General features: G+C 38.7%; 1 pseudogene; it reads left to right on the top strand.

The window, feature by feature from the left end:
* Window positions 1-15730, top strand: part of LOC127423205 (outer dynein arm-docking complex subunit 2-like) — a 79549-nt pseudogene that overhangs the window by 54075 nt on the left and 9744 nt on the right.

Raw genomic sequence — 15730 nt, 5'->3', positions numbered from 1 at the left:
CCTGCCTTAAAAGAGTTTCTGACCATTCCTGTCTTAGCATCTGCTAACGAGAACATGTTTTAATGGAGTTTTTCCATTTCATATCGGAAGGTGAGCAGGGGTATCGGTGTAAGGGACTAAGCTGGTGGGGTGTGATGGGAAAGCCTAAGCACTTCATCTGCTACTGCAATGTTTTCATTATCACACCAGAAGGGATGATCTGATGCAAAAGCCAAATAGAACACTGGGAAAAACAGACATATACTGTAAACTTGTTAGGGGTAAAAAAGAAATGAGCTAACGCTGTACATTGTGTTGTATACTTTTGTTTTTCAAATGTATTGCAATACAGTGCTAATAAAAGCATAACTGGCTGATAAATGAGATTGGTGCTGGTATCACATTCTAATGTGACTTCCTCAGTAGTCAGTATCTCAGTATTCTCTCTCTGAGGATTATTGATCGTCTTGATGGTGTGCGTCTTCTCTGGTATTTGCTGAAGAACCCCAATCCGGAATTTCAGGCCTTTTTTTAAAGCAAGACAATAAAATGTAGACTATAACTTGACCTAAAATGTATTGCTGTATATTTCCTTAGGGGTTGTTCACAGAAATCTAGATCTGGCATTAAAAAAAAATAGATGTAGCACTACGACTGGAACAGAATGCAGGTGTTTTGAGACATGTTTTAAAATCCTTTTAAATTGACACATCATCTTTAGAACTGTGTGCACCTGCTTGAGATGCTTAAAAAGCAGTGAGATACAGTGAAACAGTCTAAGACGTTCATCTAGCGCATGTTGACATAGAAAAACTATTAAAAAAACAGCTCAGATTGATGCGAAATGCATTTGGTGTGAACAGCCCCTTATTATGCGATGTCTATGGTTTACACAATAGCATTTATAGTATCTGCAATCCAAAGTCAGCACAGCACAGAGGATATACAAACACACAAACTAGAATATTATATGAACATTATAAAAACACAAACTAGAATATGAACGGACCAAGCAGTCTATATTAAAGGGGAAGATCACCAAAAATGAAAATTCTCTCATCACCCTCATGCCATCCCTGTGGATGACTTTCTTTCTTCTGCTGAACTCAAATGAAGATGTTTAGAAGAATATTTCAACTCTCTTGGTCCTTTTAATTGCGAGTGAATGGTGGCCAGAAATCTGAAGGTCGAAAAAGCAGATAAAATAAGCACATATGACTCCAGTGGTTAAATTCAAATCTTCAAAAGCGATATGATAAGTGTGGGTGAAAAACAGATCAATATTTGAGTCCTTTTTTATTATAAATCTCCACTTTCACTTTCACATCTGAAAGTCACATGTAGTGCCTGTTTAGTTTCTCTTTCACATCTGAAAGAGAAAGTGGAGATTTATAGTACAAAAACAATTTAAATATTGATCTGTTTCTGACCCACACCTATAATATCGCTTTTGAAGATGTTGGATTTAACCACTGGAGTCTTATGGATTACTTTTATGCTCCCTTTATTTGCTTTTTGGACCTTCAGATTTCTGGTCCACCATTCACTTGCATTTAAAAGACCAACAGAGCTGATATATTCTCCTAAAAATCTTCATTTGTGTTCAGCAGAAGAAAGAAAGTTATACACATCTGGTATGGCATGAGGGTGAGTAAATGAGAGAATTTTCATTTTTGAGTGAACTGTTTTACTATATTTAGATTAAATCTCATAGCAGGCTCAAAGCTAGTCTGATTCCCTGAGCCTCTTGTGTAATGTGTTAGCACAAATGTGTCATTGTTCTGTTAGATTATTAGCACGGTTACAAAAATAAGATTGTTACTTGAATAATCTGCGTAGTTTTATCTGAATAAACAGAATTTCCTGCATCTTGCAAGGGAAGAATTTGCATTAGTTTACATTATCTTTTCTTTCTGTACATAGCCCCCTGGATGTTTACTGTATTAACCCTTAAATGCACTCTTGCATATTTGGGTCCTTAGAGACCCAGCAGTTACAGTATATCCATCAAAATGGATGTACAAAATGCCCAGATAGTGTAAAATGTTAAAAATATTTTCAAGACAATTAGAAAACAATAAAAGAAAATATATTTTGATATATTTTGATGTTTTATTTTTCATAAATTTAAGAGATAATGCAAAAAATCAGGACAAATCAAGAACAGCGTTCATTATATTCACACTGAAATTTCATGAGATGCAACTGGCTGTCAAACACATAATGAGCTACACATAACACAATCTACACATGTGTAATGTATGTGTAACTTATGTGTATCTTATGTGTATTTTCTCAGGCACTTGTTGAGTCTAAATAGATGCACAACTTTATTTCAGTAGTACACTCAAATGACAGTAGTCATATCATACCGTTCATGTGTTACACTTGGAATAGTTTACTTTGATGTTGTTTCTTCATCAAATAGCAATGTCAAATGTAAATCAAATCAATCATTGAAACATCAGTGCCACCTTGAGTAAGAAATAACATGTATATGTATGTGTATATGCATATAAAATACTGATAATTCACCATTGTTGATAGTTCATTGTTGCACAGAAAGTGATATAGTATTTATTGTATAAATATAGTACTAATTTCTCTTATAATACACAAATAAATAGATATCCTGTGATAGTAAACTTAAATAGGTATGAAATAATTATAAAAAAATATCATTTATGGAAGTGCAACCCCCCCCCCCACACCTCTGGTCTCTAGAGACCCTATACACTTAAGTACTTAAACCATTATAAAAATGTTTGCAATTTTTGCATTTTTTGTGTGTCACACTATTTAAAAGTGATAGATTGAGGAATACTAAAGAGTTGTGTGCACAAATCCAAAAAATGGATGAGGTACAGGGGGTGGAATGAGGTCCCGGATACCTGAAGACCCGAGGTATGCGTTTAAGGGTTAAACGAAATTGGTCAGCAGCCCCTAGCTGGAGTGCTAACCAAGTCTGACAGTGTTTGCTGACGTTTATGATGCCAGTTGTTTAAATGGCACATGCTCACTCAGGGCATGATTGGGGAGAGGAGAGTGAGGCCTGGTGGCAAGAGCTATGCAAAATGATGTACCATCCAAACCAGGAACCTGGTCGGCCTCAGCAGCAGTTATTTAAAGGCCCATGTGGCTTGTGTTAGCAGCTCCAGGCCTAGATTTATGAGAATCATGCTTGAGGAACCGCATCTGGAGGCTTCGAAATCCCTACCAGCGGACAAACACGCACACACAGCTGGTACTTACTATTAATTCCCTTAGTGATTATAAGCTACTGTAATATTGTGCTTTGTTCTTTAATCAGCAGAGGATGTTCAGCATATAGCAGTGCTATCTGCTTTAATGAGGACCATGCTTAATTAGACCAGTACCCAGAGAATCACAATGCACAATTCAGAATTCTTTTTCCTTTGTTCGTGGTGCCTCTCCACATGGTGGCCAAGCTACTGATTTATTGAATTGCTCTGCCTTAAAATATAGTTCACTCAAAAATGTTTAATTCTGTCTTAATTTACTTACTCTTAGGTTGTTCCAAACCCGTATGTCTGGCTTTCTTCCATGTAATACAAAAAAAGATGCTAGGCAGAATGTTATCCTCAGTCACCATCCACTTTCATTGCATTTTTTTTTCTTCCATTAAATGAAAGTGAATAGTGACTGAGGCTGTCATTCTGCCTAACATCTTTTTTGTTCCATGGATGAAAGAAAGTAATATGGGTTTGGAAAAACATAACATGAACAACATCAATGTTTTTCTCCTTAATGCTATAAGCCTTGTAGACTAGAGTTCCATAATTTTGGTCTTCTCTCATATTTACACTCTCAGAATCTTGTTCTTCCTCTTTTCTCCCTTGAGCCTTTTCCTCTCCCTCTTTTCAGCTTGGCTTACATTGGTTTTTGTATATTGTTTATCTTTCATCCGTTCTCTCTCTTTCTCTCTCCCTCTTCCTCTCTCTCTGCATGTCTTGCTTCGTGCTGTGTTTGTTGATGTGAAATTTAGTTGGGGATGTTTTTGTGGGCCCTGGTTTGAAAGGGTTCCTCAGTGACCCTCCGCAGCTGGTGGCTATGCCATACTTCCTCTGCTGCTCCCGCATTTCTCTCCCTCTCTCCCTCTCTCTCTCTCTCTAATTCCCAGCATTCATCAGTATTCCTGCCCTGCCATTTCCTGTGTGAGACACGCCGCAGATTCCTCCCCTCTCCTCCTTGATATCTGCCTCTTTTGCCCAGACACACTAACACAAATCTCATCCTTTGGCACGACTTTAGAGACTGCCCTCTCTCCCCCGATCTCTCTAATGCTGCTGTCTTCTCCCAGCTCCACACACTTGATGTGCTCTGGGTCTTCTCTTTCTGGTCTCTACATGGTGGAAGAAGCATGCTTTTTACTGGGCTGTGAGTGCACAAGGGGTTATTTGGGTTAGGCTGTGTTATAAAACTAAGGGTTATAGAGGGCTAGATTTTATTGTTCTCAAGAAAACCCCAGAGTACTGCACTACACAAGGGTCTGGCCTTTAGTCATTGTTTTTAAAACGAGCTGTCTGGCTGTTTTTGAACACAAAAATGCATCTGAAGTAAACAGCCCATAATAAACTTGTCTGATCGGGGTGATTTTAACTTGAAACTAGCCAAATTATACAGAGCTTCCTGAAGACAATTAGTAGACAACCCAATGACCATTTGATTTTGAAAATATTTTTTTTGCACATTCCTAATTCATAGGGAGGAGAAATAAGCTTACAGGCCAATTTATACTTCTGTATCAAACCTACACCGTAGGCTACGCATTGCTATGGCTGTTACAGCGTAGCTACGGCTGTTATTGCCTAAATGCATTGTAAAGTCTTTAAAACAACATCCATTTAGTGTTCGCCAAGCGAGGTGTAGTTATTAATTAATTTTATGATTTTTTTCAGCACATAACATCAAAAGTATGCCAAGATATTTATTTGTAATTATTTAAGCAACTCTGTATTCATACAGTAAAGCATACAGTATTTTTCTCATTTATTTGCTCCCTTCAATACAGGCAACATGTATAATAACTAATATGTAGCCTACCTAAATTTCAACATGTTCACATTCTCTGAACTAGTTTTTAATGCTACAATAATTTAATAAATATTTTTAAATCCACGATTTACATTGCTTTTGTTTATTTATGAATGTATTATTAGCATTTTGACTGTGTAATTGCAGTGACACATACACCAATGCAGAACTATAAATGCAAACCAACGCGTTGGCCCCCTACGCGGAGTCTTCACCGTAGGTTCAATGCAGAAGCATAAATCAGTCTTACGGAATGGTTGGATTGTGTTATACATGATTTGAGAAGAAGAGGCAGCCTATGCTACTGTATGACACATCAAATTAAATTTAGAACATAATTATCCCTTGTCATCTACATTGATGTATTTATCCAGTAGAAATAGCAGGTGAATGTCCTCTTTATCCAATTCCAAGACTATTTCCAATTCCTAAACTATAATAATATGGCTCTGTACTGTCAATAAAGATATCACTATACTGTTTTCTAATCAGTATAAACAGCTTGGTGCCATGTTGGCATGCAGCTTGGCCTCTGGCACCACCGAAATGACTGGACTTTAGACTAAAAGAGTATCAAAAGCTGCCATTTTTGTGCACAGTGTGTGGGTGTGTATGCTTATTTTACCCATAGACTTTACCACTTTGGTTGGCCCTCTGCTGCCTGTTGGGCAAAAACTCAGCTCTCAGTTTGACCTAAACAGCTTTCCAGTGTGACAGTGAGTACAGTGACAGTGAGTACAGTGTTTTAGAATCTGTTGAATCTACGTCCCATCCTAAAACATGGCAGAGATGTCTGAGTGTTAGGGTTTTTTAAGACAGGCAACAAAAATCTGATTTATTTTTGCCTATCCGACTCAAATCTGTTTCGTTTTTTGTAGTCTGAACAGGAAAAAAACACTTGACATTTTCACAAGGCTGATCCAAACCACCCTTGTAGGTGAGTTCTACACCACAGTTCAACAGTTCAACATTTACAATCAGATTTTTGCTCTCAGTCTCTCAGATTTCATGTGGTTTTTCCTCAATCGTTGTGCTACCGGTTTGCTATGTCAGGTGTTGTGGCGAGAAGACTTTGTTAAAACATGCAAGACGATGACTAGAAATGCAGGTCAACAGAGGACAAGACTTGCTCAGATTTGGATACTGCCCTCTTGAAAACATAATCAGTGGCAAAACATCCATTGCTAAAGTCTCACATATGGTGAACTTACATAAATTTGCATCTTTACAGTGACAACAAATGTAGACATGCTACTGTAGCAAAAGTGCAGCCTTAACAGAAAAAAGCAGATTTGACCACATGGATATAACTTGCCATTTGAACAGTCAGTCTAAAAATCTGATTTAAGAAAAAGTTGGATTTCCCCTATAAAAAGTCTCAAAAAGATATAGTGAAATTTAGCTATACAGTTCAGTCAATGATTTTCAGACTTTGATTATAGTCTGGAAACAATGGAGAGACTTTCAATTTCTCCCACGTCTCTGTATACCACTGACATCATTTGAACTTTATAACCTTTTGTACGCACACTCATACTTGCGTACAAACACAATAATAGCCACCTCAGTCAGGCTATTATAGAATCACTAATAGGTTTTCTTGTTAACATAAACACGCATTCACACATACTCATCCCGGTTTCTTTTTTCTCTGTATGTGTTTCAGGATGCTGGGGAAATGGTGCGTTTTTTTGTGGGTGTTTTGGAGCTCATTGTTAATTTGCTGAAATCGCCGAGTGTGCACAGCCATTGCCAAAGATGTAGAGAACCTGGCAATTATTATGGACCATGGAGTGGTTTCCATGCTGGCCAGTCTCACCAACACTGTGAGTGCTGCTCCAACCTTGCTTCACAAATACAGTATCATTCATACTTTTCTCCTTTAAAGTATGGTTAAATGTTGGTTCTTCTTCTTCTGGTTAAAAGACCTAACCCAATTACATCTCTTCTGGAACTGTTAAGTCCACATTTCACAGGGTCAACTATTAGATGTTTTTCGAACACAAGCCATGGAATTGGTTGACTGCAGAAACAATACAGACACTATGAAATACTATTGTACTATTTATACTATTTTCTATTATTTAAGTGTTACTAATGAACTATTAGTAGTATTCAGCACACTAATAAGACTTTCAGTCTCCCTCTGTTTGTTTTGGTGCGTAGGTGGACGATAAGTTATGGTGGTACCTAGCAGAAGCCATCGCCCGCTACTGTACATGGGGAAGTAATTGTGTCTTGTTTTGGGAGGCATGTGTTGTAGCCCCTCTGGTGCATTACCTTCGCTCAGAAGACCCTGCAGTGCACCAGGCCACGGCCCTGTCTCTGTTTGAGCTCTCTAAAGACCCTAAAAACTGCATCACCATGCATGAGAATGGGCTTGCAAGGTACATTATATTAGTTTTATCTGTTTGTCTGTATACAAACTGCCTTCTCTTTCATCACACAATTGACTCTACAGAGCACAGTAGCCACTTTTCCACTATTGAGCCAGGGCTATCAACTGGCCAGCTGGGGTCAATAGCCCCGAACCTCGAGCTGCAAGACCAAAATCAATCTGCGTTCCCAACATAGGGCCAATAGCCGCACAGAATTGCCCTAAAACCCGCCCTTCACATGCCGCCCTGGTACCAATGTTATGTCACACACCTGCTCATTTCACAAGCAAGTGGGAAGCTCAAGCTGAGGTATTATGTTATCTAGTTATCTAGAATATCGAGTTTATATCCGTTTGTAAACATTAGCTAGCAAGATAACTTAGTATTGACAACTCACTGACTGTAACTGCCATGGTGTCCCGAGTGGTCTCTCCAATAACAGTGGGATGATGTCCCAGCACACCGTTCATAATCTTAAACCATGGAAAGCTATACATACAAATTATGAACATTAGCTTAGCCTTTGTACAGTGTATTTTCATTTAACGTTCAAGAAGGCATGTCTTGAACTCTTCAAAATGTAATAAATTGCTAACAGACTGCCATCACTACTAATTCTAACAAACAAAGACACTGTTTCACTTAAGATTTCAAGTTGCAAATATGTGCCATAAAGTCTTTTTTTTTAATTTTTTTTTCATTGCTAGCTGCTAAAACATTTTCAGCTGAGACCTGGCTCCATAGTTAAAGCAGGGTTGCCACACCGCAGCTTGCGACATGTGAAAACATCACTAATAAGCTTTGAAAGGATATATTTCTAACTAATTTGGAGCAATGAGAGCAGGAGAACAAGGCGTGTTTTTCTTTAAAGGAGGGGTGGGGGTGAGAGTGTTTTCTATAGAAACGTGAATTCAGCAGAGCAAATAGCAGTGTGTATGCTGAGCTTTGGTCCAGAAGTTATCCCTGTGCCCCAGCATGCCAGGGCTGCTGAGTACTGAAAGGCCGTTGCGCCGGGAACGGTTGCTCAGCAAGCTGCTGGGACCAAGGAGCAGAATGTGACTGTGGCACGTCTTTGGCAGGGCACACCAGTCAAGAGTGACAGGACACTTCTGAGATACTTTCTGAGTGACAGTTTCTAGAATTCACTCCTAATACACTCAAGCCACTTAATATGGGTCCCACATCAAATGATTCATACGATGTTACACAGCAATGCCTTACACGGTCTTTAAAACTTTCCGTAATAATTGCTCAGTTTACAAGTACCTAAACGGATTTACATGTTAGATGTGATTATTCTAGCTCTTACAGGGTTATTTAGGGAAAAACTGCTCTCCACTAAGCGCAAATAAAATCTGCTAAACCAAAAATCAAGCATTTCAAGGGGGGCAGTTTACACAGAATGCATCCTTGTGCTAAAAAAGCTAGACATAGCGCCACAAATAGAACAGAAGTTGTTTTTACTTGACACACCGTCTAAAAAATGTGCCACTCCTTCCCGAGACAGAAAAACAGAAAGACGAGGCGCAACATTCAAAGATGTCCAGTGCTTGTTTAAATAGAAACATAATTGAAAAACAGTGCTGATGGACACAAAAACACATTCTTTGTGAACAACCCCTTAAAGTAACGGGTATAGACCGCAACAGCTAAAACAAAACCTAATACATCTTATCATAGGATTCTACAATGTAAACTTGTGATAAAGTTTACAATGAAAACCTGTAAACCTTTCTTTTCCCAAAGATGTCTGCTATTGGAATTAGAATAAGAGATGTCTGAGGCCTACAGTTTATTTCTTGCATGTAAACTGAATTTTAGATTGTGAGCAAAAAAAAAAAAAAAACTTGTTTTGCCAATATTTAAATTCAACCACATTTGACCTCACTTTCCCAATGGGATTTTCACATGAGAAAACTGATTGAGAGCACGCACATATGGTTAAAACGCTTCCCCCACACCCCCAATAACAACTGTATATAAATTATGAGAGCGGTTGTCATGTTGCAGCCAAATATTTTTTCCCATGTTCCTTTAATGGTGTGCTGTAGTCTGATGTGCTGGTGCAGTGAATGTGGTTCAGCTCAGCCCATAATTGGAGGCTTGACTGAACATTGGGTGTTCCAAAAGAGTAATGTCCAATTTGCAAAAGTCGTTAAGTTGAATGTTGTTTTGACCAGTTCAAGCAATGACAAAACTTGACAGCTGGTTGAATTGAGTGTGTTTTGTGTGTACATTTATGTCCTGTTTTCATGTGTGTTCTCATTTATGTCCTTCAGATGGTTGCAGTTTGACCATGTAGAAATTTCATCACCACCAATCAGCCTTACACCCTCATTACCTCTTTGATTTGTTAAAATTAAAACTTTTACTGCCTCCACCTGAACAACCGGAAAAGGAAAAATTGACTCAACCGTACATTTAAAAGATGATATACATTCTATTGTGACAGAAGATGTGTTAAAACAATATTTCTTAACATTGCAAATGGGTTTGGAGAGAGAGTTTAATCTGGGAACGATGTCTACACTGTACTCTAATTTATGAAGGGGTGTAAAACTCAAGACTGCCTCTTGCTATTATTGCAACCGTATTTCAGAGTCAGAAGCTCTTGTACACCCAGCAGCTTAGACCTGTAATGATTTCCTTCTCTCCCTCTTTCATTCTTTCTCTCTCTGTCTTGCTCTGCATGCTGTGCCCTCTCAGACTTATGATCTGTCTGTAACTTTCCTGTTCGACGTTCTTAATGGTGTAGAACTCAGTCCCCTAAGTTTTAGCAGAGGAAATTAAGCATTGAGAAGAAAGTATTTTACACTGGAAAATGCATTACAGTCTAAGCACCCTTTATTTAAACTCAAAAAACAACTTTTAATATTCCATTTTAATATTTAATAAAATATGAAAGAACATTTTAAATTGGTTCTGAGCAAAAGCTAAGAATGAAACAAAATCCTTTTTATGATTTTACAAGTGTGTTACACCTCCAAGACCAGACGTTGTATATTTTGCACACAGACTATTTACACTGATGTTAAAAAAAGAACAAATCAGCCACTGGGCACTAATATGGCTGGGGTTGCAGCTTTCTATCTCTAAAAGAGAGATCACATCATGTATTTGATTTTCACAACCACATTCTTTATACACACCATTCAACATGTGCATGTTAGCGTTTTTTGTTGTGCTTGTATGTGTGTATGTAAAGGTCTGTGTGTATTACTGTCCAGTAGCATGTTTATTAACCAGAGTGTTTCCCTGAAAATAAACGCACACAATTTGATTTGACATCTACACTCAGCTTACATTAATTTGGATGCTCAGAAAACTCGATTCTCCTGCCAGAGCTTTGCAGATTGTTTGTTGAAACCATAAATCCTTGCAGCTTTAGTCAGATTTTCTATTAAAGAACCCCTTTCACTGGCAGAAATGCATTCGTGAGGCAAATCACAAAATACAAATGGTAACCATTTTCACCATCGAGGATTCCAGCTGGTGTGGGTTGCCAGATCCTTGTGTTTTGGGGGCTTAGACTGCATGTTAGGCCTCTGATTCTGCTTCTGTCCTGAGCCTATTTTCACTCCTGTCCTGTTTATGTAGCATGTTCAAAACAGACCATCGTGCTTGCGTATGAGCATATGTATGCATGACATGAAATAGGGAGAGATGTACAGACAGGCACAGAGGGCATGAGATTTTAAAAAAAAGAGCATGATTCAGCCTATACCTGCAAAAATATTCCATACGTTTCGTTTTAGTCATGCTCTGTGTGCAGCAGGTTGAAGCCGGTATGGATATGGCGAGCAGATGACATCCTTATACACACTCAGACTATTCAAGATCCCTCCTCACTCTCTCTGATCTGGCTACTGTAGCATGTGTCTGAAGTTTAGTGTTTTATGTCTTGAAACAGCATGACTCGACCCTTTGTTTCTTGTGATGTCAGGAATGCTGAGTATCTCAGGTGTGTGTGTGTGTGTAGTGAGAGGTTAAGGAGAGGTGTTTTAAAGAGGTCTGAACAGTCTTACATTGTTTATGAAGGTATATGAATTAGGGATTTGCGTAATGACTAATTTCACTGATGTTTAAAAGAAAAATTTGAAGTCGACTATTTTAAAAGGTAAGAAATCCTTAGAAAACAGTAAAAAAAAAAAAAATACTCCAACAGCCAAACCCAAGATTCAGTTCTGCTGAAAAGGGGCATTTATCTTCAACGTGCTTGCCTTGCATTATGATCATTGTATATTAAATATAGAACATGACACATTCATTGAATCAGCGAATACAGGCATATTTATTGAAAGAAATTGAATTAATAGTGTAGGACCAATAGAGCAACCCTAATAGCCTATTCTAAACTGAATTCAAGTAAAAGTTACTTAACAAAATAAAACAGTCAGGACATTGTTGAAAATAATTAACATCTAAACATGATGTGCATGCAGTCAGCAAATCATTACAAATAGCCTTCTTTTTTTTCACTCTCTCTCTCCCCTTTTCTCCCCAATTTGAAATGCCCAATTCCCAATGCGCTCTAAGTCCTCGTGGTGGCGTAGTGACTCGCATCAATCTGGGTGGTGGAGGACAAATCTCTGTTGCCTCCACGTTTGAGACAGTCAATCCGTGCATCTTATCACGTGGCTTGTTGAGCGCATTACTGCAGAGACCTAGCGTGTGTGGAGGCTTCACGCTATTCTCCGCGACATCCACGCACAACTCACCACGTGCCCACCGAGAGCAAGAACCACATTATGGGACCACAAGGAGGTTACCCCATGTGACTCCACCCACCCTTGTAGCTGGGCCGATTGGTTGCTTAGGAAGCCTGACTGGAGTCACTCAGCACGCCCTGGATTCGAACTTGCGACTCCAGGTGTGGTAGTCAGTGTCTTTACTTGCTGAGCTAATCAGGCCCCCATACAATTAGCCTTCTTGATCAGTTGGGTAAAAAACAATTACATACCTAGTCTAAATTAGTCATTTTCTAGGCAACTTACTCAGAGCATATTTTTTTGATGGGCAAAATTAACGTCAACATGGTCCGGTAAAAGACTGGACCTGACACACCTGAAGTGATTATCTTGCTCTTGAAAAAGCTTGCTTGGTGGGAAGACTCAAATATGAAAACATCCATTGCGACATTCAAGCCGATGTTTCAGAAATCCGCTTCCCACCCCACCGATGTGATTTCCATAGCTACTTTGCTCATCTTTTGAGAGGACATTTTTCTGCGCACGCTGCGAGTGAGAGAGGGAAGAAGCATGCCACGCGGCCTATGGTGAAATTAAATGTTGTATACATCTGCTCCAGATATCCTCTTTTAATAACTGTATTATTAATTATATTTAAAATGTAACATTAACATGACAGTAATTTAAGCACAGACTTTGTAAAAATATTAAGCCAAATGTAAATGTGTAAAAAGGTTGAATAATTTAATGGGGAAAAATATTGACCGACTAGTAAATCCAGTGTCGACTTGCATCATCAGTACAATTTAGTCGACTAGTCTCGCACATCCCTAATATGAATACAAAAAATAGAAGGGAAAGTGAATGTGAGGGTCTGGAAAGGATAGAGAAGTGGCAGCTCAATGGCTCTTTCTGACTCTTGGGTTATAGGGAATGTTGTTTATTCACAAGAGTAAATTTTCTCTTGCCCTCTGGTTGAAGGCTGTTTGTGCCATTTACACACAGCAAGGAGGAAGCTGAAATGCAAACATTGCTGATGTCTCAGAGAAAAGTCTAAACAAAAGAAGATAAGGTAAGGACATAGGCCATTGGGAACAAGGACCAAAAATGAGAGTAGTATGGATTGAGAAGGAAACTGTGGAATGTTTAGTAAAGGAAAGAAGTGAGAGTACAGGACAAGAACAAGGAGAGACGGGTGGGGGGCTTTTACTGAGATTTAAACCCCTCTCCTCAGGAAACGGCAGCTTACTGCTGCTGCACTTAACACCACAACACCTACATGCGTGACAGAGCATGTGTGTGCAAGCATGTGTAAATGTGTGAGAACTGACGTACATGTGCCTATGCTGAAAGAGGAGCCTGGGAAAACATGTTTTTGCTGTACCTTCCTGTAGGGTCAGGATCCTCCCGTTGCCTGTGGAGCGCAGAAAACAGAAGAAAGTCTTAGTGCCTCTCATTCATTTTTCAAACATGAGGCAAGTTATCATGTTACTGAGGTTTGGGTTTAACAAGTGGCCTATTATAGTCTGTTCAGGAACCAGCTGGGAGAGCTGAGAGGGGCTGGGGTAGACGCAGAGAGCAGTGCTTAACTGAGGCTCCGCTCCAGGCCCTAGGAGCCCCTGTTTGGCCACGGCTGAATAACACTCTATGAGCTCTGGCCTGTCGCGGGCATCCTCTGACTGCTCACAAAAGCAGCTTGTATGAACGTGCTGGCATGTTGCTTCAGCCTCGTGTTTGCATCCGTTTGCCTCTTCGAGGTGTTTTGGATTCTATTTTAAAAACAGCAAAACTGGAAGTCCAGCCGAAAATGATAACTGATACATTCATGTGCTGGAGAGAGGCTGCGAACTTAACGAACCAGCCTTTACAAATAAAGACTCTAAAAGAGTGGAAAAGGGGTCGAAATTGAAATGAATGCTGTTGTTTTCCAAGCTTCTTGTATTTGTCAATTCAGGAATCTGGTGGAGTGCACAGTTAGAATATTAGTCTTTACTTCTGTTTATCCTACACTATTTAACTTTTAGCAGGGAATTCTGGGAATGTCTTGCCTGTCTATGCCTTGACTCCATGTTGTCTGCTCTGCATAAACTTGGTGTGTGTGTGTGTGTGTGTGTGTGTGTACATATACTTAAATTTACTTTGTATAAAAACGGATGGCTAGATGGCTATAAAAAAAACTTGTGTGTGTACCTGTAAGGCTTCACCCTAACACACATTATACTGACATTGACTTACATACTCTTAAAGGAATATTCTGGGTTCAATACAAGCTAAGCTTAATCAACAGTATTTGTGGCATAATGTTGATTTCATCCATTCATTGATCTTCTATAGCCGCTTGTCTGTGGGGTTATATTTGTTTCATGTTAACATACAAATGGAAAGAGATTTACAAATAAAAAGTTGGCTCACAAATAAATTGAATCAGATCCACAAATATATGTGAGTTTCACAAAAATGTTATGAATTCACAAATAAAAAGAATGATATTTATACATATATGTTAGGAGTTTCTCAAAAATAAAGTGAATTCACAAATAAAATGATATTTGCAAACAAAAAAATTATTTACAAAAATACTGTTTAACTCACATACACAACTCTGTCCAGCATTCATTTGTGAATCGTGCGCATTTATTTGTGGATCACTTCCTGTGCATTTGTGGAATGCTACACGCATTTGTTGATTTTGAAACAAATCTAGCATCAAGACATGCACACAAATCTACAAATAGGTGGACTCCAACCATCGTCTACTCAAGCCAATCAAATAACGGCCACATTACTCGGACCAATCGTAGCATGTTCTATCTTCAACCAGTCATGCTTTGTTTTACTATCAGGGTGGGACCATAGTCACAGTGCTCTCATGAGCATGGACTCAAGCACATACAGATAAGCTCCAAGGCTGCAAACTTTTAAAGAAACGGACGCCATCAGAGGAATACTGTGATTTAAGGTTTGTATAATTTTCTCTCAGTTATAAACGTGTAGTGTCTTGTTAAATGTCGACAGCTGAAAATTGCCCATTTGTAGAGTGTCCTGATTATTAGCTTTATAGCTAACCTGGCTGACTGTATGAGTCTGCTATTTTAATTTTAATCAAGTTTCTTGACTGAAATGTGTCATCAAAACCTTTACTCTTAATGTTACATGACAGATCCAAAAAGACATACTACTAGACACTACAAAAGATCAGTAGTACAGATAATGTCTTTATAAAACATGAATCATATTAGATGAACTTAGGAGCACAAACCATAAGTAATATTTCAAAGGATTCATATTTTTAGCACTTAGTGTTATGGCAGACCATTCCAGTGTTACTCACAATAAATAATTATGTTAACCCTGTAAAACAATGCATGTTTCACTTTACTCAGGAAGTATATGGGCTGTGAGATGCAGGAGAGCAATAATAATAAAAGAGTTGCGAGGATACTGGAGAACTGGTGCCCTCTGCTCCACATCACAAAAAGATGGAAACAGTTGTGGGACTTTGTGGTAAGACATCACAAAGTTCCATGGCCCAATCTTGTTTGTGTAACATGTTCTTTTCTATACAGTAATGGACTTGTTTTTAACATGTAAATGTTATTTTTTTTCAATCATTTGTGCAGAATGCTCTTA

Source organism: Myxocyprinus asiaticus, chromosome 32 (genome assembly GCF_019703515.2).
Source record: "Myxocyprinus asiaticus isolate MX2 ecotype Aquarium Trade chromosome 32, UBuf_Myxa_2, whole genome shotgun sequence".
Taxonomy (NCBI): Eukaryota; Metazoa; Chordata; class Actinopteri; order Cypriniformes; family Catostomidae; genus Myxocyprinus; species Myxocyprinus asiaticus.
The sequence above is the reverse complement of the archived record's forward strand: the minus strand, read 5'-3'. Positions and strand labels throughout refer to the sequence as shown.